This window comes from Centruroides sculpturatus, unplaced genomic scaffold, assembly GCF_000671375.1.
Source record: "Centruroides sculpturatus isolate CEXI.00-Female unplaced genomic scaffold, Cexi_2.0 scaffold116, whole genome shotgun sequence".
Classification (NCBI taxonomy): domain Eukaryota; kingdom Metazoa; phylum Arthropoda; class Arachnida; order Scorpiones; family Buthidae; genus Centruroides; species Centruroides sculpturatus.
The window spans coordinates 534039-550634 of record NW_019384401.1 but is presented as its reverse complement, the minus strand read 5'-3'; the positions used below and the strand labels follow the sequence as shown (position 1 = coordinate 550634).

General features: G+C 31.7%; 1 long non-coding RNA gene across 1 annotated transcript; it reads right to left on the bottom strand.

Annotated features, from left to right (window-relative positions):
* LOC111618665 lies at nt 1-7538 on the bottom strand. The gene is made up of 3 exons (XR_002755608.1): nt 6216-7538; nt 6042-6130; nt 1-48 (listed from the first exon to the last, which is right to left on the bottom strand). It is a non-coding gene; the product is annotated as an uncharacterized LOC111618665 (long non-coding RNA).
* Nucleotides 7539-16596: the final 9058 nt, after the last annotated feature.

Here is a 16596-nt window from a genome sequence, read left to right as displayed (position 1 = left end):
TTTCCCTCATAATGTTGCCATGGTTCAGGATTATTTTTTCTATCCCAGCTGAAATTCAAAATATTTCAATTCATTATATTATTTCTTATAGATAATTTCATTAATTCAATCAAATAAATATTTTAACTACAAACACATCTAAAAGAAATAATAATAAAAACAAAATTACTAAAAATTCTAAGAACCTTTTCAGCATTAACTTTACCCACAGAACAAACATTTTTCAATCAATTTACAAGTTTGCTTGAAAAATCTATCAAATCTATCAAAAATAGCAAATTCACCAACACCTTATTTGCTGAGAAAAACATATGTATGTTAAGTAAAGATAACTGTTAAAGCCACATTAATTAAAATGTCTACCACATATATAAAGGGATTGCCACAACTAATTTTGCATATTAATCAAATACCACATTAAGCAAGGATACCTATATTGATGAAAATTCATTAAAACAAAATTTTCAAAACACAATTTTTTTAATATAGTAATTAAACATTAAAATTAAAATAATGATTATTTTCAGTGTTCATTTATTGTTCATTACAATAGCAAAATTTCAGGTGTGAAGGAAAATCTGTTACAGATTTATCAAATATGCAAAATTCTACAATTTAAATACCAATGATTAATTACATTGTGATAATGGAACCAATTAATAAACAAATAATTAAAGCAAAACACATTTTCACAGAAAAAACATTTTAGAAAAATACCATTGTAACAATCCAGTTTGCATTTTTCAGTGATCAAATTGAAGCAAAATTCAAGTGGCCTTTTGTATAGCCCAGAACACTCAGAAATGTAAAACAAGTATCTAATCAAGTAGCTATGTAAAACAAGTGTCTAATCATATTCTCATATCGTGAAGCACAAAACTGATGAAAACAAATGTAACTATGAGGGTTGTTCAAATGAAACACGACCAATGATTTTATTTAGTAGGTATAGTACATTAAAAGTAATCCCCCTGATGAGTAAGGTACTTGTCTCACTATGACACCAGATGTTCGATTCCTTGCTCAAACTCAATGGGTTGATGTCTACACCATTCCTAAACTGCGTCTTCTTTCTCAGCATCAGATTGAAACTTAAGCCCTTTCAGGTCCCCCTTAAGCTCCTTGAAAACATGGAAATAACACAGAGACAAGACAGGACTGTATGCAGAATGTTGGAGTGTTCCCACCTGAATTTCAAAAGGGATTCTTGTACAATATGTGCAGTGTGAGGGCAGGTATTGTCATGAAGAAAGACAACACATTATGAAAGTAGACTAAGCTGCTTGGACTTGATGGAAGCTCTCAGATTTTAAAGTTTCCATGTACCGAGCAGCATTTATGGTGATTCCACAGGCAGTCAACTCCATCAGCAATGGGCCTCTGCTGTCAAAGAAGAATGTCAACATCTTGGTTGTTGTCTGCATTCCCTTTGATTTCTTAGGTGGTGGAAACAACATATGCTTCCACTGGGAGCTCTGTCCTTTGCTTTCCAGCTGGAAATGAAAGCACCATATTTCGTCTCCTGTAACAATTCTCTCTACGAAATAATGACCTTCACTGCAGTACTGCAGCAAATGTTCCAATGAGAGACCCATGCAAAGGTCTTTTTGTACAGACATCAAGTTGTGCAGTACCCACTGGGTGCAAATCTTTCAGTACTGCAGATGCTCACAGATAATGGTGTGCACTACTGATACTTGTCGCTTATTCCAACCTCAGTCGCCAGTGCTTTCAGAGTGACTCATCTATCATCCAAAATGAGTTTGTCCACTTCCACTACTGTAAACTCATTCATTGCATGATGTGCTTGACCTGGCCTGGCATCATCAGCCAACAACAACTGATCATCTCAGAAGCACTTACTCCAGTCTTTCACAGTTGTCAAACCCTTACAGTTTCAATACACATTGCTCATGCAGTGATGGATGGAATGGGGTCTGAACCTTCTACTATTCATTGAGTTGTTGACACATCCATGCTTGAAAGTTGGACGAACTATTTGCCTGACATGCTAAATGAATGCAGCTTGTTTGTAGGTTCATGTGACACTGCAGCGTGAACCTAGTGTTTCCACCTACATTTCAAATGGATGATGATTCGCTAAGCACATTCCATGCTTTGATATATCCATTGGTTGGGTTTCATTCAAATGACCCTCATAATTTCAGCAAATTATTCCTTGTTGAAATTCTGAACTCCAGTAATTTAATCAGAACAGCAATAAAATCACTTATATAATAGACATCTCATTCCAAACACTCAAAATATGAAAAATGCTTACACTAAAGAAATCAACAAATATATCCCATTTGCCCAAGAATTAAGGCACCAATAGTGGATAGATAGTATTTATTGTGCCCATTGTCCTCTCTTCAACTGGTTTCATACCCCATACACTACACTAGAAACATTAAAATTTAATGAAAACATATACATGGCACTACAGAAAGCCACAATACCAGACATAAGGTCACATTGTTAGGAAGTTTCTAGATGTACACATACACCAATAATACAGAAGCTTAATGTTACACTTGTTTGGATAGCTATGCCTTGGCTTTAGTCCAGCGTAGCACTTGGCACTAGTATGACATTTGCAACATAGTAAAGTGTAATGTATATACAGGTATACCTTGACTTACATCTTTTCGAGTTACGTCGTTCCTGATTATACGTCATTTGTCAAACAAGTATATGGAAATTTAAAATCAAGTTTAAGTGATTTTATTCTATTTTACTTCTGTCCGTCACAAATATTAAAGTTGTAATATCACTAGAAAAGCATTTAAAGCACATAAAACATCATATTAAAATATACATTTACAAGTATGTACTGTATTTACAGTATAGTACATGCATTTGTAAATTTAGATTACTTTTTTCTGTACTATATTAAAAACTAAAATTTATTTGTTTGTAAGCTTAAAATAGATCGTTATTAACCATATATTATTAAAAATGCATTAATAAATAAAATACAGAACCGAAAATGGTAATTTATGGTTTAGCCTAGTGACAAGGAGATTTGGAGACAAGTAAATTCGACTTACGTCGCCTCTCCTGGAACCAATTACTGACGTAAGGCAAGGTATACCAGTATATTAAATTTTTTTACAATATGCTAATGAATATAGTAAAAAATTAATGTAAAATAACACAAAATAATAACAAAAGTTATTTAAATATATACATACACACATATATATATATATATATATATTTTACAATATTCTAATGCATATTGTAAAAAAAAATTGTAACTTTCAGATGCTGAATGCCCCTTCAGCTGCTTGAAACATCTACTGTTGAAATTACACAATCTGTTATGTCATCATCTAATCTCTAAAATGATGCATAAAAATTGTGAAAATGAGAGTCAGCACAAGTAAGCACTACTTTTAAAATACTCCAAGTACTTGTAAGTAAGAAACAATGAAAAATTTAGAGACTAGATATCTTAACTAATCTTATATTTCACTTCAATCAAAAGAGACGTAAACTGAAATCAAAAGCTAGTATCAAAAAAGTTATGATATATAGTGGAACCTTGCTTAGCAAGCATAATTCATTCTAGAATCTTACTTGTAATGCAAAACATTCATTAAGCAAAATATGATAATGCATTCCATGCAAAAAAAAAATACTCAAATATTTTATGTATAACATTTATTCAACAAAAATTATACAATATACTGTATTAAATTTAATGTGAGGATGGCAGCATAACTGCCTACGTCTAGTCAAATTATTTAATTTCTAATATTTAATTATAGTCTTTGCTTAGCCCAAGAATTTAGCATATCATTTGGCATGTTTATTATATAATGGGCTATGGTTGTTGATGTTTATATGTAATATGTCTGAACACAAGTTTGGAAAAATGTGTGCTCACAAGTGACACTAAGATGCTAGCGGAATGAGTGCTAAACACAGACTGATGTAGCATGTGCACAATCTGGGACTTCTCTCCTTGACATTCATAATGCAAAACATCACTTGTTAATTAAGCAAGTCAATTTTAAAAATTTGTTTTGCTCATTATGCAAATTATTTGTTATGAAAGGTACTCATTAAGCAAGGTTCCACTGTATTCTTGATTGATAAAAGAGGATACTAAAGAGAAAAGACAGGGTTCCAGAATACAAACATTTGATGACCCCCCAACCGTCCTTTTTAGGCAGTCAAATTTAAAAACATCCTTTAAATTTGTAATTTTAATTGGATATTTTTTTGTGTTTTTTAAATTTGACAGCCTAAAAACGAAGATTGTGTCATCAATGTTTGTATTCTGAAACACTAGAAGTAAATAAAATGGTGGTTCCCAGTTTTGGACAGACTATGTCTTCAAATTAATTTTCATAAAATTGCCATTCCAACAAAATTTTACAATTGATATTTATAAATGTTTCAGTTAGTGCTTTATTTCTCAAGAACATATAATAAGCTCTAATTGACTATTATTTTGTAATATTTTATGTTAACAGAATGAAATTAAACATTGACAAATAAAAATCAGTTTAATTATAATTTAAAATGTAATTAAAACTATCAGAATTGAAAATTTCCCTTAAAATATTACTAAATAAAAATATATATTTTTCAATTACTATTTCTGAACAAATATTGTTGAATTTTAATCACACTGCATCTTACGCTGTTTTCCAGCACTAGTTTAATCAAAACAAATGTTTTCGACCTGTTCACAGGTTGGCCTTGTGTTAAAAACAAAAAACTGTTCTAATGATAGAACTGAAACTAATAGAAAAATAGCAGTTTTAGTTCTATCGTTAGAACTCAGTTTTTCATTTTAACCTTACCTCTGAACAGGGTCAAAAACACTTGTTTTGATTAAACTAGTGCTGGAAAAGTGTATAAGGTGTAGTGTGATTAGTATATTTGTATTCAATTTTTCTACATATGCTTATCATTTTGTTGTATTTATTCAATCCTTCAGAAAATTTTAATTGTATATAGCAAAATGAACAGAGAACAAAAAATATAAACTGAAAAGAGCAGCATAAAATATACAGCACAATATAACTTTTGTATTCACTTATTTTTCATATATGTCTTAAGAAATTTGGCCACGAAGAAACCTACTTTACTGGAATCAGAAAACAACATATAATCAGAAGTTGCTCTGGAAAGTTTTTAAAAAATTGCCAACTGTTTCACCAGTTTTAAATTTTTTTAACTACTACTTAATGCAGGTGCTGGTAGCCTTATCAGTTTTGGAGTCTGGAAAGCAAAAGCAAACATGTTAAACTATCACTTAGAAATAGGAATCATTTTTGAATAATTTTTCAATAAATAGTTCTGAATAATACATTTCATCACAATATTTAAACAGTACTTCAAAGGTTCTGTCATGTCAAAATTTTTATGCTTTATTACTGAAAAAAGATCAAAGTGAAAAAAAGTTATCCAAAAAATTTCCCCAAATTTTCTGTCAGTCCATAAAAAATCTCCAAACTGGAAACACTGGAGAGCATGCATGAAAACTGCCTTCAGTTCTCAATGTCACTTCCTGCTTTCCCGTCTGAGCTTGCTGTGTGACAGCATGACATCACTAGGTATGTGATGCATGAAATGCCCCTCTTTCTTTCACAGGAGCTCAACATTCTGCTGTTTTTCCTGGAGTGTGCTTTGTGATTTAATTTCATGCTGAATGTCAAAATAAATGGACTAGAATTTTTATCGCCACTTTAATAAAAATATCATCAAGTAGCAATTTTGGCACTATACAAGATGACGCCTGTAAAACATGTCAAATGTTGAACCAATTAAGTCTTAAGTATTTGAAATGGTATTAGACTTCCTAGCAGTAAGTTCTCCTGAAGATTGACTTCACATCGTCCCAAAACACTTTTGGACCAATTACACGTTAATTTCTGATTCCAATATAATAGGTTTCTTTATAGAATTGTAAAAAGCTAAAATGTTCTTGATTTTTCAATTATATAAATTTGGGTAAATTAAAATTACAATCTAAATCCTGATCAAAGAATAAATATTTTAGAACATCCATAATTAATTCTTACCTAACATCAGGACTCTTCAATGCAAGACGTAACAAATACGCAGCAGACATAACCATTCCAGAGCCGACAATGACAACTAAAGGAATTAACTGTAAAATAACAAAGTTTTATAAATATAACATTAAGAGTAAATTTGTAGATGGTATTTGCATTTTTCATTGAATATTCACACACTGGTGTTCTAAAACACAACTATCTTATCTGGGTCATAACATAACATAACAAGATTAAATTTCTTTCAATAATTCCACATTAAATACAAAACACATCTTGATATTCCAGCAAACTGACTTTATTTAATTGAACAAATGTTTTGGATCATCATTTAATGGTCATCATCAGGTCATGGATCTAAGAAATAGAACAAAACAAAATTTGGAACATTTAAACATAAAACTTTTTTAAGGATGTTTGTTATTTCAATGGAACAAAATTCATAATTTAAATTATAAAACTTAATCATACATGAAATAATTACAATTTTTAAACCATGTCCAAATGCACATGAACAAAATGAACTTAATACATATGTAATATGAATAAAGTTAACACAGGGTTTTTGCACTTTTTAAATATGTTTTTCATTGAAAAAAGGGACCAAAGAATTATTCTTCAATTATAATTCTCACTGTTTATTTCAGTAATTTTGATTATGCCACATAAAAATTCAAATTATAAATGTGAAATAGAATATGAATCAAACACAAGAAAAAATGCTATCAATCGTTGAAAGACTGAAATGAAATACAGGTATCCCTAGAATAACACGATTGATTAATCCCTCAATGCTACTGTATATATCAAAACTGCATTAATCAAATACAGTGTTACCTCAGTACCCAACTAATCATAACCCACTAGAATAAATTTCTGGTTAATAACAATATTTATAAAAATATTGTTATTTTAACTTTAATATTGTCATCCATAAAAACTTTTCTACGATAAAAATAAGTAACTAATTTAAAAAATAAAATGAAACCTTACAACTGCTTACCTTTGTCAAATAAAATTAAACTTGTTTTTTTCATTTAATAGGTGCATAAAACAGTCATTATGATTTGCAACCATTTCAAGTGGATGAAGTGCTTCAACAATACATGTCAGTGACACACTAAGATTTGTTGCAAGTTCACAAGTTGTTATTTGTCAGTTTTTAACAATTTCTTTTCATTAACAGCTTTTGAGAATCCCATACATTTTGTATCCTTTTGTTCAAAATTTCCCAAACAAAACTTTCAAAACCACATTTGATACATTCAACGTTTAGGAGCATTTTCCCCATTCACTGAGTATTTTTTACTGTATGTATAGTGTATCAAAATTACAACTGGAATGGATAACTAATAAGAAAATCAATATCTTACATAATTTTCCAGCATGTAGAGTTTGTATAACTTTAAATGTTTTTGGTTTATTTTAAAAACCTGCTTCAGGTTTGAAATTATATAATTCGAAAAATTCCCAAATTGGAATGTTTTCAAATATTCGATGAGGTTATTTATAAAATTCTTTTTAAATATTGTAAATATGTATACATAAATATATACTTTTGAACAATTACATATTAATAAAACACTGAGCATATAAATAATAAAATTTAAAATAAAATAAAAATACAAATAAAGTTAGGTCTGTCTCAAATGTTTAGTAAAATGATTTTCATGAAGTTTTAAAATACTGAACTTTAGATTAATTTAATAAAACAAAGTCAAAATGCATCATAATAAATGTCATTGAAATGAAAAATTTAAAAATTTAATAGTTATTAAATTGCTTAGAATAATAGAAATTTTGTTAGATATTGTTATCTCAAAAGTTTAGGTAATAATAATACAGTGGAACCTCTATATTCGTTATTAATCTGTTCCTAAGAATGGACCTGTTTGAATATGGAAAATGATGAATATAGAAACAATTTTACTCATAATAAATAACTGATATTCAATTAATCCGTTCCCATTCTAAAAAAATATTCAAGAATAAAAATTTTGTTGTTTGTAAAACTTTATCTTTATTGTACTAAATAAATACAGTATAGTGGTAGAAGGGGAAGAAGAATAAGGTGGTTATTATTGTTTAGAAGAAGACAATTCATCAAAATTAAATCAAATTAATTCTAAAAAAAAATCAATTAAAACATTAGGTAATTCTAATTATGATCTCAATATATTAAATTCTTTGGCTAAGTTGGAAAGTTGGAAACACTAGAAAGGTTGCAGCTGAAGTTTTCATCTCTAAAATGTGAACGTTGAGTGCCACCACTTTGAAAGTCTAGAAGTTTGATAATGGTATTTAGAATGTCATTGGAATAATGCATGACATTCCAAACACCATTATCAAACTTCTAGGCCAATATACGGCCCGTCTAATGAATTTATGCGGCCACAATTAATCTTTCAATATTAGCTACTCAAGTCCGAATAGCTTGATGAAAAATTCTGATGCCTAAAAAAAAAAAAAGCCAACAACTCACTGTGCATTTAGAGTTAACGCTCTATTACAAATCTCTTAAGTACAGCATAGAATGTTGATAATGCATGATAATGTGAAAAATGTATCTGTAATCTCTATGTATAATTTAGTCTCTACGGGGTGACACCACTATGAGATCTCGCATCACCTCAAAACCTTTCTAGGGCAGCCTCTCGTTCAGCCCGTGAAAAAAGTTTTCTTTCCAATTCATCCCGGGGCAAAAACTATTGGCCACCCCTGTTCTAGGCTTACAAGATGGTGGCACTCAACATTCACATTTTAGAGATGAAAATTTCAGCCACAACCTCTCTACTTTGTTCATTTTCAGACTTAGCAATAATTTTTTTTAATCTCTATTGTTCTAACAGCTTTCCTTTTTTGCTGTTTTCTTCAGTGCACTTTGTTGGAGCCACTGGAACTTGAGTTTTTGAAAATAATCAAAGCGAAAAACCAAGAACACACACAATGCCCTTACAAAGCAAACTGATTAACAACAGCTAGCTGACAATGTGTTGCCAACTCAAAATTCAAATTTATAGCTAGACATTTTAATAAAAATATTCAAATCATATTGTTTCCATTAAAACTGTTTGATTTTTTATATCTAGATAGCATTATAAAAATAGCTAGCCATTATAATTTAGGTAATTTGCATAACTAGTGTGTTCATAAATCCACTAAATCTAGCAAAAAAATTAGCTAAATTGGCAACACTAAAACTAATACGGCTAGCTGGTAGATGTGGGCATGCAATTGTAGCACGACTGCCGGTGTTGGGAATGATGACAAATACAGAAAATACTGATGAATATGGGGGAAAAAGAAGTCATCAAAATGTGACAAATATTGATTATTACTGTAATATCTGAATATAGAGCAAATTACTACACAAATTCACTGTTCCTGAGCAAATTATTACACAAATTCATTACAAATGATGTCAATTATGACTTAAGAATAAAACCTTGTGAAATCTTGTTTTTTATAATGGTTATTTTTTAAATTAAAGTAATAACAGAAAAACCAAGATACCAAATGAAAATCAATTTTCTTCAGAAGAAATTATGGAAATTTAGAGATTGAAAGCAAGTGGACATTCAGTTACTGAAATTTCAAACAAAGCAAGTCATTCAGCTTCAAGAATATATAAAGTGTAGGGAAGAAAAGAAAATTTTAATCCAGCACATTTTCAGATTAATTGAGAAATAGTTAAAAAGATACTACTACAATAAAATAGAGGTTAGATAAGATTAAGTTGGAGAAGTTCCATTTAGTTTTTGACTATAATTTTTACAGATATACACTATTCCCTTGTAGAACATCGCAACTACAAAACTTTTTCAAAATCAAAAGTATATCTGTAAAGTTAGGTATGTCATTTGATGATAACAAATTGTTTGTACTAGCCTATTTTTAATGCTTGTTTTAGTCATGTTGTACTGACTGACCCCTCAGTCAGCTATGATATACTCAAAAGTATTTTCATCAGCTGACAATATTGAATAGTCAACACAGCAAACAATACTCTAGTAATATCATGCCTAATGATAATAGACTTATCATAGTCATGCTCCTATTATCAGCAAAGAAATCAGAGATAAACTGTTTAGATTTGGATGATTCATTCATGGGTTGTGAATGAAAACTGTAATGAGAAAATTTGTGGGAAAATGAATCAAATACATCATGGCATAAGTGTTAGCAATAGTATACTGTCAGTAGACTAAAAACCATCACCTAGCCAAAATGTATATTTCATTTCCAAATGTAGTAAATCAAATATATACTTTCATTTAACAAAATATCCAAACTGCCTTATATGGTAAAGATCTGATGGATTATAATTGTCAGTGTTATCAAAATTCTGTTTCATTCATCCACTTACTGTTAGAAAGCACTGTATGAAGATTCATATACTGCTGTCTTCTAACTCAAAAGTTATTTAATAATACTTTAAATTTTATATGAATGTTACTTTAATTAAAATAAACAGATTTCTCCACTATAGAATTTAAAAAAGATGCAAATAAAGTAAAATGGTAGCCACTTTACTTTTTGATTTTGGTAGCAAAAAGTGGAAGATAATACCTAGTGTGTAAACGAGGTGAAATGTTGTACAATGAAGCAAGGGCTATTATTTATATTGTTGATTGCAATAATATATATAATTATTGCAATCAACAATATTTACTTTATTTTTATTAAAAATTTCCAAAAAACAACGAGTTTATAAACTATTAATATGACAATTTTTGTATCACACATCTTAACTATCAACAAAACCAACTAACTGCTCATCACAAATAGACTTGTAAACTTCTTTGGAGATTACAAATACTGTTTAGAAAATATTACATGATTTATTTTATAACTGTTTCCTAACTGATAAAATTTAAAATAATATTAAATAACTTTTATGAATGTTATTTTAATATATAATGGATTTCTAATTATACAGTTTAAAAGAAAGTAAATAAAAAGTATAAAAATCTTACAAAAGGATATTTGCTTGCATTTGGTTAGTATTATTATTTGTCATTATATATAATAATTTATTTTTTGAAAACTTCATTTGGAAAACAGGCAATTTTTGAGAAAAATTTTCTTAAAGTCAATAACAAAACAACAACGGAAAGAAAAATGGTCCAGGAATCAAACAGCTCTTCCCCTATAGATGAGGCCATCACAATCAGAAATGAAAAATTCACAACTGTTTAGTGTGGTGGAGTGGCAAAGCTGTAATGTTAAGTCTATGGACAAACATGCCACATGCTTGTGTGCCATCTAGTAATTTAGTGTTTTACTTTAATCATTAGATCAACTGGTTGGTCACCCCCTAATCTAAATTTCAGTCTTTTTTTGCTAGTTACATGTTAATTTAAACACTTCCACTATCTAAATACAAAAATTCATGCCTTCCTCTCACTTTCCAGCAATTCACTGATTAAAAGCGAATGTTTTTGGCTACTTTCAATGGCATGTGTCAGGTTAAGCAGAATTCTATAATGAACATCTCATCTATAGCAGGTTTGATATAGAATTCTGCTTAACCTGACACAGGCCACTGAAAGTAGCCAAATGTGTTTTCTTTTAATCAGTGAATTGCTGGAAAGTGAGAGGAAGCTGTGAATTTTAATATTTAAAAGATAGCTGCAATTTTAGAATTAACAGCTTACATTTTCTATTTAAATAATAAAATTATTGTTGCCACCTTTTTCAAAGTTGCTGACCCAGACAGCAGGTCAGGTTTGTTTGAACAGAAGTTCCTGACACATGCGCAATGTCATTTTACAATGCAAAGAATAACGTGCATGCCAGTTCTAAATCAGTTACAGTTAGGGACTAGGGACTTGTGTAGGAGTAACGTAAGTAACCCTAAATTAAGAAAGAATAGGTACAGATGACTTAGCTCTATTGGATATTGGAGACGTGTACAATCGTATATGCAAAAAAAAAAAAAAAGAAAAAAGGTTGACAGGTTGCGCGCCACACTTCGATGTAAACAGACTAACATGGCAGAATTGCAGATGAGTTTCAGTAAGTGTGAGTTCTTTTGCTGTTAAAATAGTTTAAATTTGTAAAAATATTTGCAAGAACTTTGTTTCATTGTAATTTCACAATTTATACGAAATTCCCGGATAAAAATTAATAGTTCACCCAGACAGTGAGTCAATTCCCAGACTGTCTGGGTGAAAACCAAATGGGTGGTAACACTAAATAAAATAAAGTTAAAAATCACTTTTATTTTTGAACTAAACTATTTTAATTTTTTAGAATATGTAATAAAAAAGTATATACTAGTAGAATAAATGAATGTACTGTAATTTTCAACACTAAAAAGCATTTGTTAAATGATATTTATAGAAAACTCCGATCAATAGAATTTATATTTTTTTAAACTCAAGTAATATAGTATATATATTTAAAATCAATTTTTTTTTAATGCCATGTTTTTAGCACACTAGTCTAGCATCATTTCAATACCATGTTCAAAAACAGGACATATGACTATTTCTGCTTAAATAAATTAAGAAAAATGGACATGGCTCAATTCAAGCTCTGAATGAAATGTTTGGAACCTTATCAGAGCATATGTATTAGAGCAAAATAGCCAAAGGAACCCCCTACCTCTACAAGCGACTCTCTGTGAGATACAGTCCCTCAAAATTGGATCACACGAGGTCGCAAGTCACGTCACTTTACTAAGACTACCGCGTTTAACTATTTAGCCCAAGTGATTATGCAAGTAGCCCACTAGACTGTTTGTGGAGTATTTGATGTCATATAGTTTTAGGCAAGCGATAGCAGGCAGAAAAGCACATGATTACACATGGAGTGCAATATACAGATACATGTTAAAAACTGACCTTTAAAGGCAAATATCTTGCAAAGGGTCTGACATACAGGTATGGTTCCTTTGACTTTTCTACTCACACAAGGGGTTCTAAATTCTGGGGGGGGGGTCGAAAAACCCCTCATTCAAAGCTTGAATCTTACTATCAAGGGGATGATGCAGCACTCTATATACATCCCTGAAATTATGCTTCTCTGCAGTGAAGCTTACTCTCTCAAACATGGCGTCAAAACGATGGTAGCGTTTACTGAAAACACAGTACCAACAATAGTTATAAAAAAATATAATTTTTTACCTGCGCATTGTATCCATATAATATAGTATTCTTAAGTTCGAAAATATAAATTATATCGATCGTATTTAAAACAACATTTGGACTAAAACAGGCTGCTTTCCTCAACAACCTTCAAGTACGTTAATCTTTTTGGTTAAATTCCAGTTACGTGGACTGTCATGGCGGCTCCAGCAAACAAAAGGAAACAGTGGGGACGCACGTTCTAATCTAACATAACCTTTTCTAATAATTTAATTGGTAATAATTATGGTAATTTATTAGAATAGGTTAGGTTAGGTTAGAACGTGCGTCCCCACTGTATCCTTTCTTTTTTTTTTTAACTGGAATCAGAGATGAGCCGCCATGACAGTCCACGTAACTGGAATTTAGCTTTTAACAAGAAGTTTAGGAGATGCTCTGATTCTTAAGATATAATCTGTAGCGCTACTGAAATACCTTTAATTTCCAATCGCTTAAAAAAATAAATGTATAGATTCGATTAACGAGATACCTTTACCAGTAAAGCAATTATCAGTACACAGGTACGAAGACATTCGTGCAATAACTACCACACGAAATTTCTATAAATACATTTGTTAATGCGAAGTAAATAATCACTTATTAAATAGCAACTTACAGATGGATGTCTTTTAAACGTTTGTAAACTGAAGCCTCCCATATTTTTTACAATGCAATCTTAAAGCCACAGACGTCCGAAATGTACTTCGCAAGCGACCTGCTAGCGCCAAATAACTCTCTATCGGACAAATAAAACCGCCAAAAATACGCCAAACAGAATTTGGCGTATTTTGGCAGTTCTAAACTTTTGGGTTCTGGAAAAAGTGTTAAAACACAGGATATACCAAATTAAACTTGATATTTCGATTACAGCAAAACTATTCATTAGAAAGTCATAAAAGTTTGGGAATGCTTTGATGATGAAAGTTTTTTCTAGAGTAAAAATAATTCCAAAACACCACTACACTAGGAGTTCGGTCGTGGGTTCGCGCCTCTTCAGGACGGGCTTGCTACGTGGATTTTTCTGGGTTTTCTCCACGTCTGTAATACCCGAATAAGGGCCAATTACCCTTAAAGACCTCCCGGAAGACATTATTTCCCGCTCCCCGCGTATGGCTGAGCAATAATGCTTCGGTCGGCTCATCGGATATTAACATCACTACTCTTTGTCCTCTTTGTGCTCTCTGAGCGGTAAGGGGCCTAAAACCACAAAAATATCACTACTTTATCGGAGAAATAAAGCCGCACGGGCTGATCCTACATATGAACCATGCGAATAGGGAATAGGAAACCACCACTATCTTTATACAGAAAATAACAATGAGCTACACAAGTTATTTGTCAAATGTCAACTAAAATTGTTCAGAACATAATAACCATTATTGTTTGCTACCATATGAAATCGTAAAAACATCATGATCAGCAGTTGCATGCAGTATGTGCCTTGGAATTTTACGCAAATGGTGTGCTATGCTGTCTTTGAGGTCTGAGAGATATTTTACGGAATTACGGGTGTCCAAGCGGTTCTGTTCCTTGAACACTGGTAGTTCGGTCGTGCATTTGCGCCTCGTCATGACCGGCTGACAGCGTAGAGTTTTCCGGGTTTTCAACACTTCTTTAACGCCTAAATAGGGGCCAATAACCCTTAAAAGACCCCCGGAAAGCATTTCTCCAGCTCTTCGCGAGTAAGCAAGTAATTTCGTGTAGACAAGCAAAACAGCTTTAGCCGGCTCTTCGAAGAATAAACGATTATACAACTCTATATCAACACCACAGAAAGATAAACGAAATCATTGTAGACCACGTCTTTATATAGCCTAACAGTCAAAAATTTCATAGATTGAAGTCTTTGGGATCTTGCAGGCAAATATGCCACTATACTTTCTTAAGTGCCTTCCAGTAGCCAAATTATTTTAGTTATTATCGTAAACGTAACCGTAAACGTTTGTAAGTTAATCGGAACTTACAAACGTTTACGGTTTGTTTTATAAGCCTGCCTCAGGTTTTATTAAACTACAAACTTCCGAAATCCATACAGTTTATAGTTTCAAACTCGAGGCCACTACGACCTACAATTCCGTGGATGGCCACCCACCGAATGCTGTTAGCGTAATCGTTAAAAGAGGTTTAATTTGCAAAAATTTGAGCTTTTGTTATTTGGGCAACATTTCGAATGAAAATCATTCGTTTGGTTGCAATTTTATCCTAAGAAGCGATAATAAAGTAAGGGATGGGACCCCTCTAAGTTTGACCTATCGACCCCCAAGTTTCGCCAGCATCTCACTGATAACGGGAAAGGCTTAAGTTTAAAATTTGAGCTCACTAGACACAGTAGTGTTTTTTCTGTAGGAGCGTCTGCACCGCCAAATAAATAAGAAAAAGAGAAAATACAGCTTTTTTTGGCCACTTTGCACTTTCAAATTGCTTATATTACGACCGCTCACATCAATAAAACTCTGACAATTTGTTAGTACACGGAGTTTTATTGTTGCGTTGCCACGAAAGTTAATATTAAGAATTTGGCCGAATTCCGCGGACCTTTCCTTGCATATACTCGTACATTTTTTTTAATACTCTTCCGCCATGTGGGCACTAAGAGGGCCTCTTATAGCAGACCCATTATGGGTTCGGCCAAGACCATAATGGTGCGACCGGGTGGTGAGGGACGGGACTCGACATATCCGATCCGAACGGACGGACCACCCCCGAAAAATTCCTGGGGATTCCTTGACCCGACAGGATTCGATCCCGAGTCCCCCAGAGCGGTCGGCTGCCACCTTCACCACTCGGCTATCCGGCCTTTTTTTTTTTTTCACTCGGCCATCTGGCCGTCATACTCGTACATGTTAATGTACAAATATGACGGCCGGATGGTAGTTATGATGTAGTTACATGTTAATGTACATTAACATAGTACAGTACATGTTAATGTACGAGTATCGTAATGTTAATGTAGGCAAAAACCTGATGTTCTCGTGTTTTGTGATTAGAATCTCGATGCTGATTATTATAGGATTGCGAAATATTTAGCAACATATATATCATAAATTTCACGCTCCATCTTACCCAGTTTGGAGTACAATAAAAAAAAAANTGTTTCATTCATCCACTTACTGTTAGAAAGCACTGTATGAAGATTCATATACTGCTGTCTTCTAACTCAAAAGTTATTTAATAATACTTTAAATTTTATATGAATGTTACTTTAATTAAAATAAACAGATTTCTCCACTATAGAATTTAAAAAAGATGCAAATAAAGTAAAATGGTAGCCACTTTACTTTTTGATTTTGGTAGCAAAAAGTGGAAGATAATACCTAGTGTGTAAACGAGGTGAAATGTTGTACAATGAAGCAAGGGCTATTATTTATATTGTTGATTGCAATAATATATATAATTATTGCAATCAACAATATTTACTTTATTTTTATTAA